This window comes from Carassius carassius, chromosome 24 (genome assembly GCF_963082965.1).
Source record: "Carassius carassius chromosome 24, fCarCar2.1, whole genome shotgun sequence".
Classification (NCBI taxonomy): Eukaryota; Metazoa; Chordata; class Actinopteri; order Cypriniformes; family Cyprinidae; genus Carassius; species Carassius carassius.
Window position 1 is genome coordinate 27,672,397 of NC_081778.1, and position 26,561 is coordinate 27,698,957.

General features: G+C 36.2%; 1 protein-coding gene across 4 annotated transcripts in view; it reads right to left on the reverse strand.

The window, feature by feature from the left end:
- LOC132103358 (zinc finger protein ZFPM2-like) overlaps positions 1 to 26,561 on the reverse strand; it is a 149,042-nt gene that overhangs the window by 21,322 nt on the left and 101,159 nt on the right. Inside the window, exon 1 of one of the 4 annotated variants that reach the window (XM_059508406.1) lies at positions 11,225 to 11,325. The exons of the other annotated variants lie outside the window; for them this stretch is intronic. The gene's annotated coding sequence lies outside the window, so the exon portion shown is untranslated. Of the gene's footprint in view, positions 1 to 11,224; positions 11,326 to 26,561 lie in introns of those variants that run through there. 4 annotated transcript variants of the gene reach the window in all.

The following is a 26,561-nucleotide window of genomic DNA, read 5'->3' on the forward strand; positions in this document are numbered from 1 at the left end:
GCTAAGGTTCGATGTCCTGATGTCAGACATCATTGGATTTTGTGTTTCTCATTCTTGATGTCAATTTTCATGCACCACTTTCGTGATGTGATGAAGGAATGACATATTTTTTGTAGGCCTAACCAGAAGTTAGCATCACCCTGGATCCCTTGAACGAAAACCCAACTGGATTTTTTCCACTGGCTTTTTCGATTACTGCAGAAAAAAATCTCTGTGACTAACAAAAGTTTATGATTCATGGACGTTTTGATTATCAGGATAATTTTCACAAATGCGCATGACTTATGAATCGTGAACCCAAATACACTGGCAGAAGTAGAAAGCTAAAGTTAGGCTTTAAATGAACTATGCCACAGTTGCATGATGTCCCCACCATTAAGCTTTTGTCAACTCATTTAATCTTTAAAATCTACAATTTGAAAAATTGTATTCAAAAGTTAGAAGAGTTTGCAAGAGTGCGATTATAAATGGAGTAGTGAAAAGTTGACCCGTTTGGCCTGATGATGTTTAACATCCCCGAAAACTTCTAGTCTCATTTCGCCACTTGTAAGAAAAAACCCTTTTTCAAGACACTTAAAAGCTTCAAAAATCAGGAGTATTACTTATGTGTTTTATGTCAGAAAATAAAACAAATATCTTGAGTTTTTGTGTTAACCACAGACCTTTTTCAGGCATATAACCAAAAACCGATTTTAAAAAACCCATTGAGTAAAGGTGATGGAAACGGAAGTTCACAAATAAACTCTATTAAGTTTAAACTGTCAGTTTTTTAATGTCAGTCTTTCTCACATAGTTATTTGAGGGAAAAAAATGCTTTTTCATGAGAAAGAAAGGGAGAAACAGATGTAATGTCAAACGTGATTCTTACATGTATAAGCAATTTGACAGGTCATAATTGAATTGAGTGAGATATCCTTAAATAGTGAAATCATACTAAATAATATTATTAAAAAATGGAGAAACAGTTACCAAGATAAATCAAATATCTTCACGTTTAAGGTTAAAATGAATGCTAAATGGCATCATTAATTCAAATAGGTCTGTGAAGACATTTGGCCAGACTTGACTTAATGTTTGTCACCATTAACACCAAATTTGATGAAACTCAGTGAGCCATATTTGACCTGGAAGAGAATGGAGCAGGAGCAACTAAAGATTTTCCATCACACTAAGCTATCACGTTGCTTTGAAAGATATTTTTCTTTTCCTTTTACTAGAAAGAAGAGAAGAAACAATTGCTTAAGATGAACAATCCAAATATTTTTGCATTGTTGTTGATGTTCAGTTGAATACTAAACACCATTGCTTACCTCTCAGCTTTGCAGTTTTTGTTGAAGAACTGTCAAAGTGTAGATAGTGCCTTTGCTAAAGGATATTGCCAAACGTTGACATTATATGCAAATGTTGTTTATGATTTGGCAAGCAGTACATTTCCTGTCTTGGTTGAGACTGTTCAGCCCACGGCAACTTCCCAAAGCCACGCCGCTGAATCAGGCCTCTAATGAGATCTCAAGGGCTGCAGTTAGAGTGCCACTTTGTACCGCAGCAGTTGAGACATACAGCAACAACTCAGAAGCCTCCATATGTTGTCCAGGAGGCTGAGAGACTAACCCAGTGTTTCAGACAGCACAAGCCGTGAGCTCAGATACACAGTGAAGAAGGTGGTGGAACATCAAGAGTTGTGCCAGTCGAGTGCAACTTTATTTATGTCCCTTCAGGCATTTGCTGCAATATCTCATCTGGTTGTGAGTGTTGAAAGGCCAATGTAAACTTACAATCCATTTGCACTTACCAAGAGTGCTAGTAGTTAAGGAAAGCCAAGAAAAATTCAATGAATACACCCACATGCAAACATATATATGAACACATTGAGACCAATATCCATTGAGAAAATATCCATGTCTCTATCCTTTGAAAAAAAATAAAAATTATATATATATATATATATATATATATATATATATATATATTTTTATTTTTTTTCAACCATATATGTATATATGGTTATACTGTAATGAATAATGTCTGTGGGTAGCATATCAAAAGCAAAATATAAGAACAAATATAAATATACAAAAATAATATGAAATATTATCTATGTTTATATATATTAAAAATATAAATGTAAATTTAATTATTAATTATAAAACAGAATACAATAAAAGCCTATGCATATATACACACACATATATATTTTTAAAAATAATTATTTTTGCATTTTTATCAGGCTCCTATAGGTTCAGTATTTTTTTATGGCATAGTATGGGCCTTTTCCATGCCATTAAAGTGAAATAAATGAACATAGATATAGGAGCCAGGTAAAAATGCTCATTTTAGATGGCACTAAGAGGCTTATGCATCTGAACTCTTCATGTATAATAATGTAAAAATATGCACATGAAAAAAGATAAATTATTAACAATAAAACAGATAATTCATACAAAAATAAATATAGTAAATGCTTTTCTGTAATAATGTTTTAAGACTAAGCATCTCTAATTTTGCATGATAACAGACAGCCATGTCTTCTGTCCCTTTAATAAAAACATTAACGTGCCTCATGCAAAGCTGCCATCTCTGTGGTTTCCTCGGCTCAATCTTTGCTCCGTCTGCCTTTGACCCTCAAAAGCAGAGAAGAAGAAGAAGTCAGCATGGCTCATTAACAACCCCGTTTTTACTGTCTCATCCTGCCAATGAAGATCTCCATCTCACAGTGGAGGATTGAATGGAAGAGATTAGGATCAGGCATATGCCATTAGCCTCAAATGAAGTGCTTCACGCTGAGGAGATAAGAGGCAGATGTGGCGAGATAAAGCTGCAGAGCGGGGAAATGGCAAAGAAAGTGTGCAAATTGGGCTTACACATCATGAAACACTATTATTACCAAATTAGCCCCAGGTTTCCCACCCATTGTGACAAAAAGAAAGGAAAAAAACAACAGAGTTACAGCTAAAGAATGCTTTCTTAGAGTAATCTAACACTGACCTACAAGATGTCTGTATATATCCATTCTTTTCAATATAAAATGAATCAGAGTGATTGAGAAGTTCAGTGGTAAATCTATAAAATGACAAAAAGAAGCATTACAAAACAAGTCCATACAAATTCGTGCACTCTATTGCATGCTGTTGTATCACGTACTGTGTATCATGTCTTCATGTTCATGAGACAATTTCTTGTGAATTATGTCTATCAGACTGAATCTGATCTTTTCAATTAAACAACGATGAACTCAGAACAGCTCACTAATTATGAGTGAATAATGACTGTAAAATGGTCTGTTTGTTGCACAAAGCTTTTATATGACTTTTTAGACTTTAAATATAGGTCATACAGGCCATTTTATGATGCTTCTGATGCATTTGCATCCTTTTTGAATCCTGAAAGCTCTCCATTCACTGCAATCACATGAACTAAAACAACTTATGCATTATCTCAAATTTTCATTTTATGCTCCAGAGAAGAATTTTATGTTGATTATCCATTGAACTGTTATCATTTCTTTAATAAATTTTCCTTGTGCATTAATTACCAACAGAATATGGTGAACAATCTGGAATAAGAGAGCATACTGTAATGTACAAAGATACTTAAGATGCCAATTGATGGTTCTCAGACGTCCAAATTGCCCAAACTCTCTGGAGAATCAAGTCCAGCCGTCACAATTCATGAACATTCGTCTTTCTGCACAGAATATGTATGGTCTGCTTTGGCCTTAAGCAGATGAATTGAATGTACCACTACTAGAGTTATTTTGTGTCCATCATGAAAAAGAGCGTATGGGCCATTCATATGTATATTAAACTATTCGTCCTGTGATTGCACTAGTTTAGCCCTTGTAAAATGGGGTGCAAAATGTGTAAAGAACAGTCATGAGGGAATAAGTCTGGCATGAAGAGAGAGAAAGAGAGAGAGGGGAAGAAAGCTGGCAGGCAGGTTGAGGCCACACCAGTGCGGTGAGGCTGAGACGGTGAGTGCCAGCAAACATGGCGTGACGAGGAAAGATCAAACAACATGGAGTGCAGATCTCCACCAATCTGCTCCGTATTATTCCATCAGCCAAAGAGCAGCTGAACTTGCAGTCAGCAGCCACACGGAGGAACCGGATGTCGCCACAACCATCCTCATTTCCATAGTATAGTAGCATGTTAATTTGAAGGTTTGGAACTCCCTCAAATTGATGGACAAGAAAAATTATAACATTAATAGTATTAAAGTCAACATGAAATGCAGATCACAACCCGCTTTATTTTAATATGACATTTTCGCAACTGCCATGCTCCAAAGAAATGTGTGCACCAATAGCAATAATACAATACAAAATTTGATGTGACGACACTTAAATCCAGCAGAGCTGATATTTGTGCTCTACGGCGACCCCTGTAGGTTATGTCACGATCTCCAAGAATATCCAGGCCAGAAAGAAGACTCCAGATCTTAATGTGCTGAAATAGCAGCAGACGGTAAACAGGCTCGGCCATCTCCTACTCCAGGACAGATGGTGAAATGATACAATACGCTTTCCAAAAAACCACAATGCATTCTGAGTGCGGCAGTCGTGGTGCTGATAGTACTGAGCGCTTCGGTGTGTCCGTGGCTGATGAGCAAGATCAGAGCCAAGCCCCATTGCTAGTGATTGATTTCAGAGCTCTGTGGAAGTGTGTGTGTGTGTGTGTGTGTGTGTGCGTGAGAGAGAGAGAGAGAGAGAGAGAGAGAGAGAGAGAGAGAGATTTTGGCTCAGCACCTCAAACTACTGCTGATCTAGAAACTGACTACATCAGTGAACAAAGGAGAGAGAAGGACAAAGAAAAAGACTTCATTCTGATCCACAGGAGAGGAATATCACAAATGATGAAGTTTCTCAGTCGGTACAAAGTGTTTTTTGTTGAAGTGCTGACATCCTCACTACTTAAATGAAGCAAAACTGAGATCTCATTTATTGCCATAGGAAAGAAAAACCTAAAAAAATGATGAATTGTTTCTCCTAGTAGTGCTGATAGTATATTAAATATGTTATTATATTAATTGAAGTTTCCCGCCTCTTAGATGTTTCTCCAAAAACATACTATTCAGAGATTCAGAAGCGGTCTTAATGTCTCAAACAGTGCTCAGATTCGACAAGATGATATCTCAATGAACTCAACATTTTTCACCCCCCCCCCCCAAATTCACCCTATATCTTTACCATACAGTGTGCCACAACTTGTGTTTTTATTCCTTCTAAGAAATTTTAGGAGAAAAATCTGAGATTTAGTTGATAGTTCTTTACAATAGTTGTTTTCACCCCCACAATGTAATTCCTTTGTAAAATCTAAATGAAGATTTCTCTAGTATCTCTAGTAATTTCTCTTTTAAACAAAAATCTAATTTAGACTTTTGCTTACATTTAAATTCTTATGAGAAAAAGACTTCAGCAATCTGACTTGAATCTTCTCTAAAGTTTCTCTAAAGTGATCTCAAGAGTCTTTTCTCATCAAATTCACATGTATTTTATAGTTTTATATAGTTTTATATAGCTTATATATATATATATATATATATATATATATATATATATATATATATATATATATATATATATACCGTATCTTGATGCCTAATAGTTTATTTCTTTTTTATTTCTCCCAAGGAACACTTGAACTAGAATTGCTATTTCATTATGTAATTTTTATGTCCAGGACACAAAACAAGCAATAGAATCTTTAATTTCACATCTAACAAAGAAACAATATATGAAGAAAACCGCTGGGTCAGAAAACCATCTAAGGATAAATCCTTAGAATCCAGAAAAAAAAAGCCACCACCAAAGATAATGTGAGGCATTTTGAAAGGGTTAATGGGATGGTCACAAGCTGTAAAATAATATCTCACTAGAACGCCCAGGACCAATGAGGAGCCAGGAAGGGGTCCTCCGGCAAGAGGTTCCGTCTCCATCTTTGGTGGCCCTGTTCAAGCAATTAAGCCCAGCTCTGTGTTTTCTAAGGGGGATGTCAAGTGAGAAAAGTCATTTTGTGGCACTGCACTCCTCAGTTACGGTCATGCTCAGTACCAGTGCAAATTAAAATTCTCCCGCCAGCCCTATGTAAATACAGCCGCGGGCCGCGCTGCGCTTTAATGAGCCATAATATGAAATAGCAGTATAAAACCGACAGAAAATAACTGGACGCTTGACAGGTGACAGGTGCTGCAAACTTTTTCAAGGCAGAGGGGGAGGGAGAGAGCTGGGAACAATGTGATATTCTGGAATATTTTAGCAAAGTTCAGCTCCTCTGGGATGGAGATGGAGACTGCTGGAGGCGCTTCTGAAGGTGGAAAGAAAAGGTGAAGGAAAGAATGAGACAGTTTTTCCTTCTGTTTGAAACATTTTAGGCACTGTAGTTGCCATGTTAAAGGGAAAGTTCATCTCAGAGTGAAATACAGTTATGATTTACTCACCCGCTCCATACCAGTTTGATGGTATTTTTTTTTTTTTTTTTTGTGAAACACAAAGAGAAAAGGTTTTCATATTTTAATTTTATTAAAAAAATTTTGCGCTTAACACAGAAAACACTATAAAGAAAATTATATATAAGTCCATAGGTCGCATGTGCTATAGGCCAAGTTTTCTGAAGCCAATCGATTTATGTGAGGGACAGTCTGAAATTTAGGTTCTTATTCCCTCTGCTAAAGCTCTGAAAAGTTATTCATATGACAGCACTGAAACAACCCCCCAAAACAATGCTGCTTCTACATGTTCAATCGATTCAAATATGTCAAATGGACAATGCGTTTCAAGAGTTTTAAAGAGGTCATGGGATGCCCATCTTCCACAAGTTGATATGATTCTTTAGGGTCTTAATGAAAAGTCTGTAACATAGTTTGGTTAAAATTTATCAATGGTAGTGTACAAAACACATTTTTTACCCTGTCAAAAACAGCTCTTTTCAGATCAAGCCGTTTTGGAGCATTTTCCTTTAAATGTTAATGAGCTCTGCTGACCCCGCCCCTCTCTTCCAAGCCGCTCTCAGAGAGACTTACTTTAGCCGCATTCATCGTGAAACTTGCTAATTAGCACATTATTAGGAAAGACGATTTGCCAAGATTCATTAAAAATCCTTATATTCACTTTTTCTGTTGGTGAGGATGGATCACGAATGATTCGAGTGAACATAGACACATTTAGGTAGATCGGTGGCACATTCTTTTAAGAAACAAAGGCAATCCACTGGGCTTCAGTGTCTCAGATGTCGGGAGTAAATGACGACTGCCATGTTCATTATTACATCCAACAACAAAACACCTCAATCTGCTCCGGCGGTGAAACAATGGCAGGTGATGACAGCTCACTCAGGGCGGGTCTAAGGTAAGACGCCAGTCCAGTCTGTGCTGAAACACTACTGTCAATCAAATTATCATGGGCGGGGCATGTCTGTGTGACGTTACAAAGACAGGCATCTGAGATCAGCTCGATTTGAGAAAGGGGTAAATATATTAGTAGATTATAAAAAAAAAACAAAAAAAAAAAAAAAAAAAAAACACTGGGTGGATGCGATGAGTGGGGCAGGGCCGAGAGCCGTGGGAACGGAGAGGGGCTGGTGGAGTGATTGGGAAATGAGTGACACCTGCTCCACTCGCCGGTCTCGCGTCCCACGGAGGAGATCGGAAGGATACAAAAGTGGAGCGACAACAGTGAAGGACGAGAGAGGACCAGGCCTGGACTTTATTTTTTGTTTGGTTTTTGTTTTTTGCGCGACAGTCGTCCGTGAGGGGCTGTTGCGCTGTTTTGTCTTTATTTTGTCATTAAAAGCTTTATTTGAATGTCCGCCGGATCCCGCCTCCTTCTCCCCGTGGATATGAAGTTTGTATATTGTTACACTGGTGCCGAAACCCGGGAGGAAGGAGGGACGTGCTGCTGAAGATCCCTCGCCGCCTGTGGTGAACCTGCGGTGCCATCGAGCAGGGTGAGGGAGTGTGCTGCCATGGACGCTTGAGGCGGTGGGCTGGAGTGAGTTGCCGGGGATGGACGAGCTCGGAGGAGAAGGATCGGAAGGATACAAAAGTGAAGCGACGACAGTGAAGGACGAGAGAGCACCAGGTCTGGACTTTATTTTGTGTTTGGTGTTTGTTTGTGCACGACAGTCGTCCGCGAGGGGCTGTTTTTTTTTTTTTTTTTTTTTTTGTCATTAAAAGCTATTCACTATTAACTGACTGCTACTCTTCAAAAAATTCTTCTTTTGGGATCTACGTGAATAAATAACAGCATATAGATTTAGAACAACAGGAGTAAATAATGAAAGAATGTTCATTTTTGGACAAACTCTTCCTTTAAAACGTACATAATTCTTCTTCAATCCTCTGAAAAGCTGTGCTAAAAACCTTATATGGATTACCTATCACTAAATCTGCTTTGCATGCACAACGGGGGCGGCTGAGTGGAAATGAAGCCTCTCAGCTTGAGATGGAGTCTACTGACGGAATCTGCATCCGTGCCCGCCGATTAATCCCAGACATCCCACCCGATCCTCCCATCATTGACAATGTCACACAATATATCAAGATTTAACAGGAGTCAGAGCTCGTATCATCGAGCAGAGAGAGAGAGAGAGAGAGAGAAAGAGAGAGAGAGAGGAGAGAGAGAGAGAGATTCACAGGAAATAGCAGGTCAGTCTGATATTCATGGACAAAGAATGCCACAATTTTGCCAAATTACTGCAGAGAGGAAGCTGTATCTGCAGGTGGCCTTTAATAGGTCCATCCTGCAGAAAATGATAGGTCAACATCACTATTTCATCATAACACACTGAGGTTTACTGGTTCTCCTGGAGCTAATTATGGTAATTATGAACAATGTTTGTTGATGAGATTATAATGCCATTTGTTAAAGGCATTTCTTTCATTTCTGAAACAAGCTAAAATGATCTAGACCAGAGATTATGGAAATGACAACTGCTCTGAAACACTAGAGCGGATCTCTTTAAGCAGTGGTTTTCTTTTCTGAAAAACCCTGCTGATTTGACCATAACAAATTCCCTAAAAGAAAATTTGCTAAATTAGATGTGCAAACTGTTGAATTTGTCACCTGAACCAGTCAAAACCATGTCAAACCTATTCTCTGAGGCAACTAGAGAGTTCTAAAGGTATTCCGGAATGGTATAATAGTGCTATTGTCATCTAATAGATGAGAGAGAGAGAGATAGAGATAGAGAGAATACAGAGCAGCGGTTGAATGTGTTAAACACATCTTAAATTAAGATTTAACTCTCTAAACCTCTGGCCTATTGCTAAAAATACAAGAAAAAGAAGAAGAAAAATTAAATAGACTTGAGCAGTCAATAATCATGCACAATGAAACATATTACATTCTGTACAATACAGTACATGTGACTCTGATAAATAGCTGTTAGCGATCAGAGATTTTACAGTTCACTGGAAATCAACTGAACACAGAGTATATACAAGTAAACAAAATGGCCTTGGAATCAAATCAAATTAACTCAAATCAACTAGTTAAAATAATTAAATAAAAACAGTAAAAGTAAAAAAATATATATTTTATTTATTTCTGTGATTCAAAGCTCATTTTTCAGCAGCTATTACTCCAGTCGTCAGTGTCACACGACAATTATTACCAACATTTAAAACATTTTATTTGTGTGTGCAAACCATGATACAATCTTTTTCAGTATTCTTTGATTAAAAAGGACAGCATATATTTGAAACAAATCAATGAACTTTACTGACTCTAAAATGTATTATTACTATTTAATTTTTAAATAATAAAATAATTATTTGATTATTTATTTAGTTATTTATTAATCCAATAATTTACTGAAAAAATATATAATTAGCACAAACTGATTATCCAAGCTAACAAACTGATTTATGGTTTTTGAGGTTGCAAGACTGTGAAAATAACAAGTAAAAAATGCCTTTAAACACAAACATTGACATCAACAACAAAAGCTATAGAACGTGTTATCTTCTCAATTTAAAATGTTAAAAATGTTCTCAGTTTAAAATGATCACTAACCTATTATAATATTAAACTATTAATTTTGCCATCCTAACCTTTACGGTTTTATGGATAGTTTATGTGCCGTGTGACCCATCAGTTGAGAACCTCTGCTGTAACAAGCATACAAAGCATGCATGATGACCCATCGACCATCATTGCAAAACTATTGAGCGTGTCATGATGTGATGGTGTTCAACCTTGCATCTTTTCTCAACACAGAGTACAGAGGCTGAGTTTTACAAGGGACACATCTTGTCCCAACAACTTTGCCTGACCTTGTGCGAGTCTGAATAACACTGTAAAATTGATTCAGCTTGCAGCAATAAAAGAGCCTTCGCATTATCTGCATTCTACCTCTAATTAATATAAGCAGTGGCCAGCAGGCCATTATTTATGACTGTATGGGGGCGGCCAACGCAATAATAATCTGCTCTATATTTTTATTGATGTGTTGATGAATGGCTTTATTTCACAAGAAAAGGCGTGCAGATCACACAAGTGCTGATTATGGCGAGCGAGCGTCCCCTGCCTTTCCTGTGTGTGTGTGTGTGTGTGTGTGTGGTTATATCACCGTTAGCCGGACAGTCTCTCATTACACATCTATGGTCAGTTGATGAAGTTCTGCGGTCACACACCCTCGCTAACGTTCTTAGTCTGCACATGCGTCAAATTTTCTGGAATTGCTTTTTTTGATTCACATGTGTCATGTTTATACATAATAGAAAACACAATTGTTCAGAGGTTGCTCTTTCCCATTACAGGAGACTGTGAAGATTCCATTTATGCAACAACACAAACATTTCATCAGAAACAAATAAGACAGATATCATGAGAAATGATTGGTTCATATCAAGAATTCTGAATTCTAACTGCAGATTTTGGTATCTTGGCAAATCTGAGCACAGTTTGAGACATTACTGAGATGTTTAGAGGAGACTTGTGTTAAATTATCAGAGTTTTTTTTCTCAGGAGATGCATCTAAGAACTAAAATCTCAATTTAAACTCATTATAGTTTAGGAGCAACAACTGAAATATCAAAATGTGGGATTTTTCAACTCAAATTCAAATTCATCCTTTTTTCAGGAGAAGCATCTGAGAGGCAGAATACGTAAGCAAAAGCCCTCATTTAATCTCAGTGCAGTGTATGAGCCACCATCAAGACATTAAAAATATTTTTTTTTCTACAAGATGCTCATATTCCAATTCATTATCTAAATGACATTGCTGACCTTATTAGAAGCTTGAGAGGAGATGTGTGTGAGATCACTGGGGTATCTTTCTCAGGAGGAAGAAACATCTGACTTTTAAAGAAGTCTCCATCGCATCACTGCCTGGGAAAAACAATTTAGATATTAAAAAGATCTCTTGTGGGATTTTTCTTTCCTACAAGACACATAAATCCCTATTTAACATTTGAATGGCATTTTTGTGCTGATTGTGAGACTTCGTTGACCTTATTAGAAACTCTGAAGGAGATGTGTGTGATGAGACCTTTTTTTTCAGGAGAAACACCTGGATTGTGAAGAAGTCTCCATCTGTACTCCATTAAATCTCATCACTGTCTAGGAAAAATAATCTTATTTGAGTTTTTTTTTTTTTTTTGCCTAAAAGTGCATTTCTGATAGTAAGTTCCAGAGAAAGACAGGCAGATGTTATATAATCAAACAGCAGTGTATCATTCAATGACGTTTCTTGTGTTGATTACAAGACATTGTGAATCTCATCTGAAACTCATGCTGAAGTCTATTTCTCAGGAAATAAATCCGAGAAGATTAAGACTCAGACTTCTCCATTTGCACACCATTTAATCTCTTCACTGTCTAGGAGAAACAACAGCGATATTAAAGAGATCTCCTTTGTGATTTTTCTTTCCAATGAGCACACTGAAATCTTGCCAGCAAGTTTGACACTCTGAGTGTTTTCATGAAACATCTGAAGCTCTAGATTTGAGTTCTCTTTCATAATTAGGAGAAAATGCAGCTAAACGGTGTCCTGTGTTAGATAATTGTGGTCCATCCTTCCTAATTTTTCGAAAGCAGGGGAAAAAAAATCAGTATTTGTCTGGTTATTAATTCAGCTCACAAATCCTTGATTATTTTCCAATCTTTTCCTCTGATAGGAGCCATCTCTTTTTGCCTGCCTCTCTCTTTCGGCCGGCCGGCCTGCCATCTCAATCGCCTATTTTGTTTCCGCCTTTAATGAACAGTTGGATTCTTTTATTTCTCTACAAGTGCTGGATTTGTCTTATCAACCTTGTTTCCTTTGAGGGTTGCCAATTGGTTTTATCCACGGATGTATCATTTCCTAGGCTTCCTCTTTTTTCCCCGCACAAAGAGAAAGAACCACTTCGTCAACAACCCTCTACGGAGAGACAGATTAAGAACCTCAACATCACCTAGCTTCCAGCGCCGCTCCCAACTGGTTTGTGTAAAACTCAATTAAACTGGTCCCTGCTGAATTCCACATTACAGTACATTAAACAGAAATTCTTCAAGCGTGATGACAAAGCCGCAGTACAGGAGCGTTTCCTGTCTCTGACTTTTGGGGTTTTGGCCTCTCCTATCCACCGGAGGAGCTCAAAGATCAAGTAGGAAAAAAAGTTTGTGCTTTATTTATCTGTGAAGTGGTAAAGGCGGCCAATTGCCTTTATTGCAGTGTGTAAACAGCTTTAAATGGCTAATGTTCAATAATAAAAGTAGTGTGAGTCCTCTGATGATTTGAAGCGTACAGTATATTATCAAATGCTACAACACATCAGAAATTCAATGTTGACAGTCAGATTGCTTTGAAATGAAGTTTCTGATAGATGGATGGATGGATGGATGGATGGATGGATGGATGGATGGATAGATAGATAGATGGATAGATAGATGATAGATAGATAGATAGATAGAAAATGCAGTTTTAAACTAAGACATACATCACATAAAAACAGTAATATTCTCACACGAGTCTCCTCTGGTGGTCCCAAAAATGTCCCAAACTGTTTTCAGATTTGACAAAAAAAATCCCATTCATACAAATGGAGATGATTGCTTTAACTGCTTCTCAGATTTTAGCTCCTAAAAAAGACCCAGTGTCTCCACAATATTTGTGAAAAACACTTAAAGTTAATTGATATTTAAATAAAATGTAAATTAAGAGTGTCTTGAGCTTTGAACCCGAAAGATCCAAGTAATAAAACTTTTATCAGGGATGGCAAATAAATGAATGAGACCTATTCAGACCTTTAGTTTGGAGGACTGCATCTCATTCTTGTTAGGTTGTGTGTGTGTGTCCTTTCCTCCCATCTGCTCTGGAATGCTGGAGCTGCCCTGAACCCTCTGTACTGCACTAGTGTGTTTTATGACACTGTCCATAATCTCAGAAACCCACACACACACACACACACACACACACACACTCTCTCTCATGTGCCCACGCTGTGAGCAGAGTTGGGTGTTCTCTCCCGGTTGAGCTCCAGCCAAACACCACTGCTTCATGTCTGCTGCGTTGTGTCCCAGTATGGGTCAGTGGCTTCAAATGTGCCCTCCCAAATACTGCCTGGGTGAAGGTTAGACTGCAGCCCACAACACACACATACACACACAGACAGGCACACACCACACAGCTCCACTAAACCACAGAGTCTCGCAGCAGGATTACTGTTAATGTTATCCCTTAAAGATGCAATACCTCATTTACTATTGCATCGCCTGATACGGAACTAGTCTTGAACAATATACTGACACCTACTGTATAGTGATGCATAATCATGCAAAAATATATATGTTTTCAGTTACCAATTTCTGAAATAACCCTACTGACAGGGTTATTTGTCAACTATTTATTTTGCATCCTATATTGTGCCAAAAATTGAAATTACATAAATGTTTACACATCAAAATTATATATTCATTCATTCAATCATTTTGACTGTATAAATATTAATGTAATTATTATTTATAATAAATAATTTATTTTCAAAACCACTTGTCCTTAAAGGGGCTCACCCCAAAATAAATGTTATCATAATTTACTGTACTTTACTTTACTGTACTTTACTGTACTTTACTGTACTTAAACATAAATAAATAAATGAAATTTTTGGCATCATTTACTTAACTATACTTTCAAACATACACGCATAAATAAATAAATACCTTTATTCGGCTGGTCATTTCAATATGTGGGGGCTATTTTTCCTCACCACAAATGACTGGAGACTAAGGGTAAGCGGTAAATGTGATTCGGTGAAGTGATGTGGGATGGGGCTGTTGCAATGGGTTCAGGGGAAAGTTTGGTGGAAAAAAAGATGTGATGTAATTATCCGTCACTGCCACCAAGGCACAACTCAACTCAGAAGGGATTCGGAGCAGAAAATCGCTAAAATCTGTTTACCAGTGAGCAGAATTCACTTCCTTCACAAGCATTTTGTGTGGATTCTGCCTATCTGAATAATTCATGCAAAAGAGCCATCGGCGAACCAGAGACTTCACAGGTAGAGCAATTCACAGGATAATCTAAGAGACTTCAGCTCAGAACCAGTCCAGCAGTAAAGCATCCAGAGCACAGACGTCAAACACTCAATTCAATTATTTCCTAGAAAACACTTATTGACAGAATGCATTTACAGGACCTTTAGTCAAGATAGTTAAAGCTGTTAAAATCTCCTCTAGCTCACTGTTAAAGGTGCATAATCATTTATTTATTGATTTATTTTTGAAAAATGTTTAAAATGAAACAGCCATCCAAAAAAAAAAAAAAAAACTCAAATTGTTGTGATGTACCGAGGACTCATTCATGCATGATTTGAATTACTTGTTTTGTATTGACATGCCCAGAAAGCATGAAATATTGTCAGCACAACGCCTCAAACTGAAATACAGTTTTTCTAATTTGGTCCAGCAAGCATCATTATTGTTGTGGTTTGTTTTTCTTTCTGATGACAACTGCAACCTCTTACACGCTCAAGCTGTATGAAACACACACACATACACCGCACACAACCTCAGCATTTAATTACCCTGCAATGAATATGCTTGCACACAGAACATCCTCTTGAAAAAGCCAATGCATCGTTGTTTGCTGCTGAGACGATGATCAATGTTTCTCTACGCCACCCACTGAAGAAACACAGAGGCACACTTGCCTAATTCTTGACATGAAATATTACCTGCACCACTCCAGAAAGCTTTGCTGTTTGGATGCCGGGACAGATAGCATCCATCCTTTTGCTATAAGAAACAAACAAACAAACAAAAAGCTCTTCGACCTTTCACCCAACATGGGACATACAACTGATAAGTAAGAGACATTTCTTTTCTCTTCTGTGCATTTTTTTTTTTGCTGTGGCCCAAGTTTCACCTTGCTTGCCATGCCCTTTAATAAAGGTAGTAATGGCTGCCAAGTCGCCTCCGGCTTTCTCAGATTTGTCAGTCATGAAAGGGGGAGGAAGGAAGATAAATCTTATTTCGCCAGCTAAGGGCTTCTATCTCCATGACAGAATGAGAAGCCAGGGCCAAAAACACTCGCCGTGTGCGTTAGGCTGCTCCGGCTTTAAGCCTTGTCCTCTCTGATCAAACCAGGATTAATGGAAGCATCATAACTTCCGACAACATCCAGGAGCTTATTAATTTTATATGTTTCTGTCCATTCCCTGATATTCCCAGCCTTGACAGTCACTCAAGATAAGCCAAAAGCCCCTGACAGGATAGAGTGTTTATATTTTTTTTCTCTTTTCTCCTGCCGAATAGGTTGCAACTAAAACCTTGAGAGGCATCGGCATGAGTTGATTTGTCGACAGTCTTTTTTTTGTCTTCTCCCTTTTGCTGCCATTCCTAACAGTCTTTAAATCAACCTGAAACCTGGCTCGAGTGAAAAACAGGCAACCTCGTGGTGACCGGAACCCAGAAATCACCCTCACATATAAACGCACACAGAGAGCGGTTAAAAACAAGCAACAGTACATCAGAGAGTGTAAAGGCACCACAAAACAGATGTGAAAGTGCGAATTGTGCAATTTTTACACCACAAGTGGCATTACATGGAATTGCAAAAGTGATGACAGCAAAATTCATATTTATGGTTAAAATGGCTGTGGATAATAAAACCACAAATATCACCTAAGTAGTATTCATTAAAAAGAAACAAAAATATTCAGAAATATTTCCTGCTGATTTAGTAACATAATTCTAATCAAATGTTTAAAACAATTAAGACATTTTTGACATATTTTTATTTTTCTGTCTGAAACATAATTTTTATGATATGATATATTTGATATAAATATATGATTTGATATGATATATATGAAATATAATTATTATATTATATTATTAAATTGATATATTGCAAATATCACACAAATTGACTGCAATTAATTGATAATGAATACATAGTTAAAACACTAAATCCAGTGATGTTTACTGTTTCTAACGATAAATATAATTATAAAATTATGTATTAAATAATTTGTGATTGTAAAATATCCCATGCAAAATAAAAACACTATATTATTTAAAATTGTAAAATAAATTAAAAACATCAACAAGTTTCTTAGATGTCTTCATACCTAAAACACATGGAATTTCATGAAAAACAACTGAGCTGTAAAACACTGACAAACTCAACTCTACCTCTCAAAACATTTACTTTACTTAAAGGTACACCAAATAACTTTTTTAGAATGTACAAAATGTATATACAATGAACGGGTGCATCATGAATGCATCTTGCAAAACTGTCTTTATGTCTTACCCTAAATCACTATGGTAGGCCTATAAAACCTAATTTAGACCCGTCAGGGCGACATCCACTGCAAAGTAGACCGGTACCTGCATTACTCACTTTAACACACTGAAGTAGCTCCGGCTACATTGTTCCTCCACAAGAGTGCCAAAAGTTAAACAGTGTGCCTTTAATTTATGTGGCAGGTCAGGCAAGTTCATTGTGTGGCTTTTGTTCTGATCCTGTTTCATTGCTTTTCACATCATGACAGCATAAGTTAATTTGCCATAAAGTTTCATGTGCCTCTATAAACGGTAATGACCTCTGCCATGTAAGGATGATGACAACATTAGGCTCTGTGTTTATGACAATACCCACAGAGACTGGACAGATGGCGCTACCATCACCCCCCCCCCCCCCCCTCTCTCTTTCTCTCTCTCTCTCTCTCTCTCACTGCAGTGCTCAGGAACAGAGCAGAAAGAGGCTGTTAAACAGAATAAGTGGTAGTTATGGGGTGATCAAGAGAAATGTTTATGGTATGAAGGATTCGATTGGAATGACTTAGGGTGAGTGTATGGTAGCAGAATTTCATTTTTGGGTGAATTATCCCTTTAACGTCAGAGCAAGTGATGATGATCATTACATGGGAATTGTGTACAGTAAATGTATGTAATGTGTATGTGGCATTGGCGGAGGAGGAGGTATACATGCAGGCTGACAGTAATTTTATGCTGCATAAAGCCGAGGAGACAACATGACTGGACCGCCATCCATCCTCACTCAGTGGGCGGCTGGTGACCTGCCTGATGGTTTCAGATCCATTTACTCTCTCAAGCGCTCTTCTCCCAATCCTGTACACCAGATGACTTTAACTGAGATGTGTTTCGCTATCTATCCTCGAATCAAATCTCTAAACCTCACCTCTTAATCACACAAGATGTTTGACAATGAAATCTAATTTCATGATCTAATTAAATCCCAAAGGATCCAATCAACAATTTTTACTGGTCAATATCAACTTGGAAATGTCAGGTTAAGTATGTAAAATAGCTAAGTATGTAAAATAAGTAAAATAGGTTGTGAATGCAGTGTCATGTTGTATTTGTTACTAAAAGACCAAATGTTTCTTTCTTCAGGAATAAAATGGCTGATTTTTTAAAATATTTGTTTATGGTCAATTTGATCTATTTGTTTCTGAGGCTTCAGATGGTTAAAGAGCTTATAAGGCAAAAAGAACATATAGGCTCTTTCAGGAGAGTAATTTTCCATTCTTTTATTCTATAGTTAAACTCTCACAGATATGTCAACGACTCTTTTTCAAGTGCTCCTTGTTGATTATGCTGTAAGAATGTATGATGATATTCCTAATCACATTAGCTTTCGCTTCTTAATCGTTTGGTGATAAGTGCTCTATTCTGCACAAATTTAAAGAGACTCGAGCCCAAACTTAAAATCAACACACAGGAAAGCCTCTAAATCCACTTATGCTGATGTCCAAAGGCGCAAGAGATAGATAATCACAATAATGTGCTTAAACATGGTAAAAATGTCTGCAGATGGAAAAAATAGACACGGCGTGGGTGGATTTTACAGATTTAGAAATAGGAAATGAGCATCACGGTACATATAGATCGAGTGTGAAGAATCACAGCACACAAAACAAGAATTGTCACCCCGCTGTACACAAAGAAGAAATAAACATGAAAATATAGCCGCTCTTCCCACTGTAGACATCTATTTTACTGAGCCTTGTGGCCCCATCATCTCACACACACTGGATATATAGGAAATATGTGTCCTGAGAAATCACACCTGTCTCTGTGACAGCCGCAGGCTCTGGAAACAGTCCCCCCCCCCCCCCCCCCCCCCAAAAAAAAGAGCCAGGGAGTGGCCTGCGCTTTTGTAACCAATCAGAAATCTAGCATATCAGAGATTGTTCTCAACCTGTCAATCAGTTTTGGAGGGAAGGTGTGTGGTTAAATGGATGGGGGTCATATTTCACCCCCTAAATTAAATGAAAATAATAATATTTAAATGTATACTACATTATAATGTAATACAAAGTTTCTGAATTATTAGTTATGAATACATATATTTATATATATACAGCACAGACCAAAAGTTTGGAAACATTACTATTTTTAATGTTTTTGAAAGAAGTTTCTTCTGCTCATCAAGCCTGCATTTATTTGATCAAAAATACAGAAAAAAACAGTAATATTGTGAAATATTATTACAACTTAAAATAATAGTTTTCTATTTGAATATACTTAAAAAAAAAAATTATTCCTGTGATGCAAAGCTGAATTTCCAGCATCATTACTTCAGCCTTCAGTGTCACATGTAACATCCAGTCTATCACATGATCATTTAGAAATCATTCTAATATTCTGATTTATTATGAGTGTTGGAAACAGTTCTGTTTTACAGTTTTATTTGATGAAGAAAGGTTAAAAAGAACTGCATTTATTTAAAAAAAAAATTCTAATAATATATATTCTAATAAAATATTTTCTTTACTATCACTTTTTATCAATTTAACACATCCTTGCTGAATAAAAGTATTGATTTTATAAAAAAAAAAAGAAAGAAAAAAAAAATTACTGACCAGTAGTGTATATTGTTATTACAAAATATTTATATTTAAAAAACATAGCTTCTTTTTTTTTTTTTTTTTTACTTTTTATTCAGCAAGGTATCCTAAAAAAGTATCACATGTTCTGAAAAAATATTAAGCAGCAGAACTGTTTCCAACTTTGATAATGAATCATCATATTAGAATGATTTCTAAAGGATCATGTGATAATGATCCTAAAAAAATCAGCTTTGAATCACAGAAATAAATGATAATTTAAAGTATAATAAATTTAAAAACTATTATTTTAAATTGTAATAATATATCACAATATTAAATTTTTTTTCTGTATTTCTGATCAAATAAATGCAGACTTGATGAGCAAAAGAAACTTCTGCTTCTGCTACTATTAAAAATAGTAATGTTTCCAAACTTTTGGTCTGTACTGTATATATATATATATATATATATATATATATATATATATATATATATATATATATATATATATTAGGGGTGTAACGTACGCAAAAATCACAGTTCGGTACGTACCTCGGATTTAAAGTCACGGTTCGGTTCATTTTCGGTACAGTAAGGGAAAGAAATGCAAACATTAAACTGCAGGTTGTTTATTACTATAAACTTTTTTTAACAATTTGTTTACACTTTTTTAAAATACTTTTAAATAAAATATATATAAAATAAAAAAAGAATAAGAAATAAAATAATACTGCAAAGTTCTCCACTAAATAAAATACTCTCAGTCTCAAACCAATATCATATAATAAAATATAATGAAAAATATAAATAAATAACTATGATTACAGTGCAGCATTACCAATCCCAGCTTGTAGGCCTGCTCATATTTAAAAAATATATATAACTTTTCCAAAGTGTAAAGTGCAGCATGAACAGTTTCAGTTTTTAGACCTGCTCAGATTTTGTAATTGCGTTGGACCGATTGGAAATAAGAGCAAAGGTCTGTTTAAATGCCGATGGGAGCTGCCTTTAGAAAACTTTAGAAAACCGGTGACACACTGGCATATTGCACCTGTTAAACACCGTCAATACTGTTGACGGTGTCCTTTATCAGTAGGCTTTATATTTATGCTCAACAGGAAGTATAGATATTGTTGTAGTGAAGACAAGATCTTGGTCTGTTGGCGGTCTCCCTCTATGTCACCTACAGTAGCAGCAGCGCGTCAGCGCCGCGTCAGGCACGATTCTGGTGTGTAAAGACACAGAAAACGCGAAGCAGGTGTCACGCAACTGACATGCAGCAGAAACGCCACGCTCACGCCATGAAGCCAGTGTATCACCGGCCTTAGAATCAGCTGCAGGGCGGGATTTGCGCTGAACGCGAAGTCTTCCAACACTTAATATGTTCGTTTGGAAACACGAAAATTTACCTGTGTTCCGCATACAAAATATTGCATTTGGTCATTCGATACACACGTGCACCGTACCGAAAGCCCTGTACCGAAACGGTCCGGTACGAATACACGTACCGTTACACCCCTAATATATATATATATATATATATATATATATATATATATATATATATATGATAATGTGATAATGAGGCCTATTATATTCAGTAATATTTTATCTTCATATTAATATTTACGCATTATGTAATTATTTAACATTTTTATTTATATTATTTATTTTTATTTTTGGGGTTAAATATGACCAGGACATGCATAACAGCATGCTTATAGTCTATATTATTTCAGTAGCACCATGAAGAGCTCAGCATAATAGATGCTTTGCCATAACCTGCTGATGTATCGTGGGATACAGGAAGTGGAGTGTTCACTGTCTCTGTGTGTCTCTGTATTGAAGGCTCAGCTCCAGACAGTGTATTAAAGCTCAGCTCTCACAGTGACACTGAGATCTGTCTGCCCCTTGGAAATCGATCCACAGGCATTTCTCAACATCGATTATACAATTATGTAGGTTAAATCATCAAGCCCTCACACACACTCTTACAAGAGGAAGAGTGTGTGCACTTTTGAAACACACACACAAACACGCACACACGCACACACGCACACACACACACACACACACACACACACACACAGACTCAAACGCACATGCACACACACTCTAGGTGCAGGTACTTCATGAGCTGATTAGAAATGCCACGGGGGAGTTGAACATCACTCTTAGCAGCTCCAGAACTACACAATTGAATCATAATTAATAGTAGCAGTAGGAGGTTGTGATCCACACACACACACACACACACACACACACACACACACACACACAGTGCTACTAAAGCTGTACATACTGACAAATTATGCAGACTGAAACACAGAAGTGTCACTAAAGCCTTCTGCTTAAAGAATCAGTAATACATATTTGAATATATACCATTGTATTATGCTAATGTCTTTTTTTCCATTTACCATGCACCATGGTAATACATGTGAATGATAAAAAATTTACCATAGTATTACCATGTTTTTTTAATAACCATAGTATTGTATTTTTGAATACAGTATGTACCATGATCATACCATATTTAATTTGAAAATTCACCATGATAATACTATGTTTCTTGAATGTGAACAAAAGCAATATAATGTTTCTTTTGGACATTGACCATTTTTACAAAAAAAAAAATGAAGCATCAATGATAATACTATGGTATTCTGAAATATACCATAATACTGACAATCATGTACCATGGCATTTATTGCGCATGGTACTTCTGAGAATACTATGATACTACAATGGTCACTTTTTGAATGGGGACCATGGTAATACCATGCTTTTTTAAAGCTGAAAAAAATGCATTTTTTAAAAAACATTTACCATGTACCATGCGTACCATGATGATGCCATGTTTATTTTGACTGATTTTAATATACAACATGGTAATACAATTTTTTTTTATGTACCATAATAAAACAAATTTTGTTGTTGTTGTTTTTTTAAATGCACCATTGTAATACCATAGCTGTACTATGCTTTTTGAATATGTACAGTTACAGTACCATTGTAATATATTTTTTAGATGCACAATGGTAATACTATATTCTTTAATTTACCATAGTTTTACCATGTTTTTGAATATGGGCAAAGGTAATGCCATGTATTTTTGGATGTGTACCATTGCAATATCATGTTTTTTCGACATTTACTATTCTTACAAATAAATCATGTCATCAGTGATAATACTTTGGTACATTGAAATATGCCTAGAATTTCAAGTGGTAGTTCAGATAGTTTCACAGTACTGAAATTCATGTACCAGCACTAGCATGGTACAATGTCCGAAAAACATGGTGGTAACATGGTACTTTTTTGAAAGCGATGGTTCAGTAAGTATGATTCAATTGGTACACAAGCACAGACTCAGTACCATTTTATATATTAAAGTACCATGGTACTGCCATCACTGTGCCAAAGTATTCACTCCCTCTGAAAACAGCAGCCGTAAGAGCTGTCTGAGCTTATTTTAACTCTCAATCCTCATGTAAAATGTCACAGTTCATCAAATATAATGTGAAAATGTTAAACACAATTCCTTTTGTTAGCCTCTGGTCTCAGTACAATGACACTGTCTTGTTTTAGTACACTTTATGTCCAACAAATTGTGTATTTATATGTGTGTGTGTGTGTTTGTGCTCTCAACGTAAAATTATTCAACTCTCCCGTCTCTCTCTCTCTGACCGTCTGTTCTTGCAGCCTGGATCACTGCAATCAATTATTGTTACGGTAGAATCATTAATAATTTCCTAATGAAAATTATTCTGTTGATCTCTGTTGTATTTTAATTAAACATAATTACGCTGGCGCTCAGAGCCGTGGTGGGGACCCCTTCAGGGTACAACCCAGTTTTAACACCCTGATAATGAAATTTGACATTGTGTGCAGTTGTTTGGTTATTATGCGTCGCAGCATTTTCCGCTGTTCAAAGATAAGAGATAATAACCCTGGCACCTCCATGTGCTTTGCCTCCATGCTTTTCAAAGGGGAAGATGAAATGAAAACAATTTAATGGCCTTAACAGTTTAAAACGTGACAGCGTTTGTCTTTTGTGTCGTTCCAAACTCAGCTGGCATGTGTCTGTCTTCTAGCGCTTTATTGTCAGCGTGAAACCCCTCACCCAGCACTGTGCTTACACAAAGACATGCACACAAATGGAGAAAAATATACGTTTGAAGTTTCGGCTTGTACAGTGATGAAACAGTTCGGTGCCTATTAGGTTTGGGAATTGAGAATGGGTTTGTATTCAGAACCAATTCCAATATAATATGGCAACAAAATAATTTGCATGACATTTGGTTCTGATAGCGCTTCTTAGTGTTCTGCATTGATATAGAATTGAAAGCACCACTGCTAAATAAATCATATTTAACTGTGAGTTTCAACTGAATGTTATGAGATAAAACTTGGTATCAATAATAAAAAAAGGTATCATTATATGCAGTGACAAACATGTCTGATATAGGTTGAAATGGTTAAAAAAAATGCCTCTAATGAGTTGGTAATTTTTATGACTCATAGATTAGTACTTTGAGAAAATAGTTTTGTATTACACATTTTAAATTTTGTTTAAATATGCAAATTGGACATTATCTAAATAAATATGCACACATTTGCATACACTTTCATAACAAAAATAAAAACACTAGATAAAGACAGGTTCAAAATTCTTATTGCATTCTGTGGACATATTGGAGAAAAAAATATATATATTTTAAGATATATATTATAATAGGAAGTTCTTGAAACAAAACAGGCAAAAAAAATGTATTATTGCATGGGGAAAAATGGTTTTGTCTATAGTGTCTTTTAACCTAATATATAATTAGGACTAGTTACTGAAGAACTGGATTTGTAAAGTGGAATCAGGATCTGAATTAGAATCACTCAGTTCTTTAGGATTTCCATCCCTAGTGCCTAAATACACAGATAGAAGTTGAGAGACAGAAGATTATGTAAAGAAAAGGCTGGAGGTCAAGGCAGCGATGGAGGTCAAGGTAATGTTTCTCTGCTCTGACTCTGTCACAGCAAACACACAATAGAGATGTGTGGAGGAGAATCAGATGGAGAGGAATTACAGAATATGAGCTGCGCAAAGACAGTGAATTAGTCCAGTCCTGCGGTCTATGAGCTTATGTAAAACGCTCTCGTTACACTGGTCAATTTCCACACGCACAATGGCCAAATTTCCCCCTCGACTCCTCTGATACGCTCTATCTGAATGTTCCTGCTTCTAAGAGGCTTAGAGGAAAAATTTAGGTGACCTTTAAATAATCAGACACACTAGAGCAGAATATCTGCTGTCCAAACGCACAAGAGCTGAACTGTCTGCTGCCCAAATTTAAAAAGAGTAAATTTGATTTTGAGTGTCATTTCAGTGTCTGACAGGCACATTAAAACAACACAACTAGGTTGCATAAATAATAAATTGGCTTTAAGACAAAATAAGTGTCATATCTGTGATAATTTAAAGCTGCCTCAGTCAATTTAGTCACGAAGAGCCAGACTTTCAACTCCAGCCATATACCTGGCCAAGAACCGCCCACTGACATGAATAACTGACTGACATGAAAATCAACCAATCACAGTTCATTTTGTTATTACATGCTATTTAGAGGCGGGTTTATCTAAAATAAATGATTACACAATAATACATTGAAGAGCCTGAAAATATCAGGAATATGTAAAGACCTTGTAATGTTCATTCAAAACTACTTAGCCGTGCAAAAAAACCCCAAAATATTACACATTTCTTACAGAGGACAATCTGAAGAATCTACTGTATATTCAGAAACGGCAATAAAAATATTTCATTTGAGCCAAAACCAAGAAATACAGAGGAAAAAGACAAGGCTAAAAAGAAGGTAAATAATGAGACAAGTGTTTGTTTACAGGTTTGTTGATTTTAGTTTTCCTGATCTTTCTCGCTCATTTTTTTAGTGTGTCCTCCGATGGTCACTCAGAGCTGCCCACAGGGAATCACACACACCCAACAGGCCTGAATATAATAGATTAAACTGTACAGGACTGTGAGATGCAAACACACAATTCCCATCTTCACCATGTGTGTCTGTTCATAGAAAGTGTTTTAGCGCAATGAGGATCATGTTGTGTACAGGGACTGGACTGTGAACGTTCAAGGCCTTGAGAGAATGCTGATGCAACTATTCGCAATAAAATGTCAAACAAATCTGTGCTGTATCGTAAACAAGTATGTCAGCCAACAGGAAAAACATGCATTATTTTCTTCCTCAGAGACTCATTTATTGATGCCGAATATAACAAATGATAAATGGCTAAAATTCAAATTTTATTTTGATTTCTAAATAAATAAATCAATAAAAAAACTCATCTTAAATTTTACTAGTGAATTTAGGCATCATTACAACTGATAAAATCAACAAAATGGAAACTAATTATTCATTTTGATTAAAATATAAATTTAAATATTAACTTTAAGTGAGCATTAAAAGATGGCAAAAGTAATATAAATATAAAAACAGAGGAAAATGTAAATATTCAGTCAGACCTATCAGCATCCAAAACCGTAACTATCCGTTTGATAAAATACACTCCAGCAAAGATGTATCTTGACCTCGCAGTGGAGTCATTCTCTCTCACTAATAAATATGAATTATAGAGACTTATTATAGAACACTCCAGAAATCCTGTTATTAGCCTTTTTGTTTCCCATATTCAGTCTCCTGGCAAAAAGATTAGACGATTTTAAAAGAACTGCGTAATCTTCTTTAACAGCTTACCAAAACTTTAATGATTTACTGATAACATGCACAAATGAAGGCGCTGGTAAAGAGGATCAGCCCCACAGTGCAGTGCAGTGATTAGAAGATGAGAGCTGGGAAACGAAAAATCCCACGTCTGCCTCGTGTTCACTTTGAGGAGAAAGAAACTCTGTTTCAGCGCATCTGAAAAACATTAAGTTAAATGAGAGCTCTCACTCTGGAATCCTTGTACTTTGCTTATTTACTTTTTTATATGTGCACCTTATAGATAAAAAAAACGAAAAATTTTCCTCAGAAACACCAATAGTAAAAACAGTAAAAGTGTATTAACATGCTATTAGCTGAAACACAAAATTGTATTGACAATTTTTTGTAAATTGTAATTTACGTTTTTACCAAATTCTATACCATACATATACATATAATTCACTGCAGTTTCCGCTGGAATGACCACTAATGGCAGTAAAACACCAACAACTTTTATTCCTGTTAACACATATAATAATTACGGGGCAGATTATCAATTAATAAAAA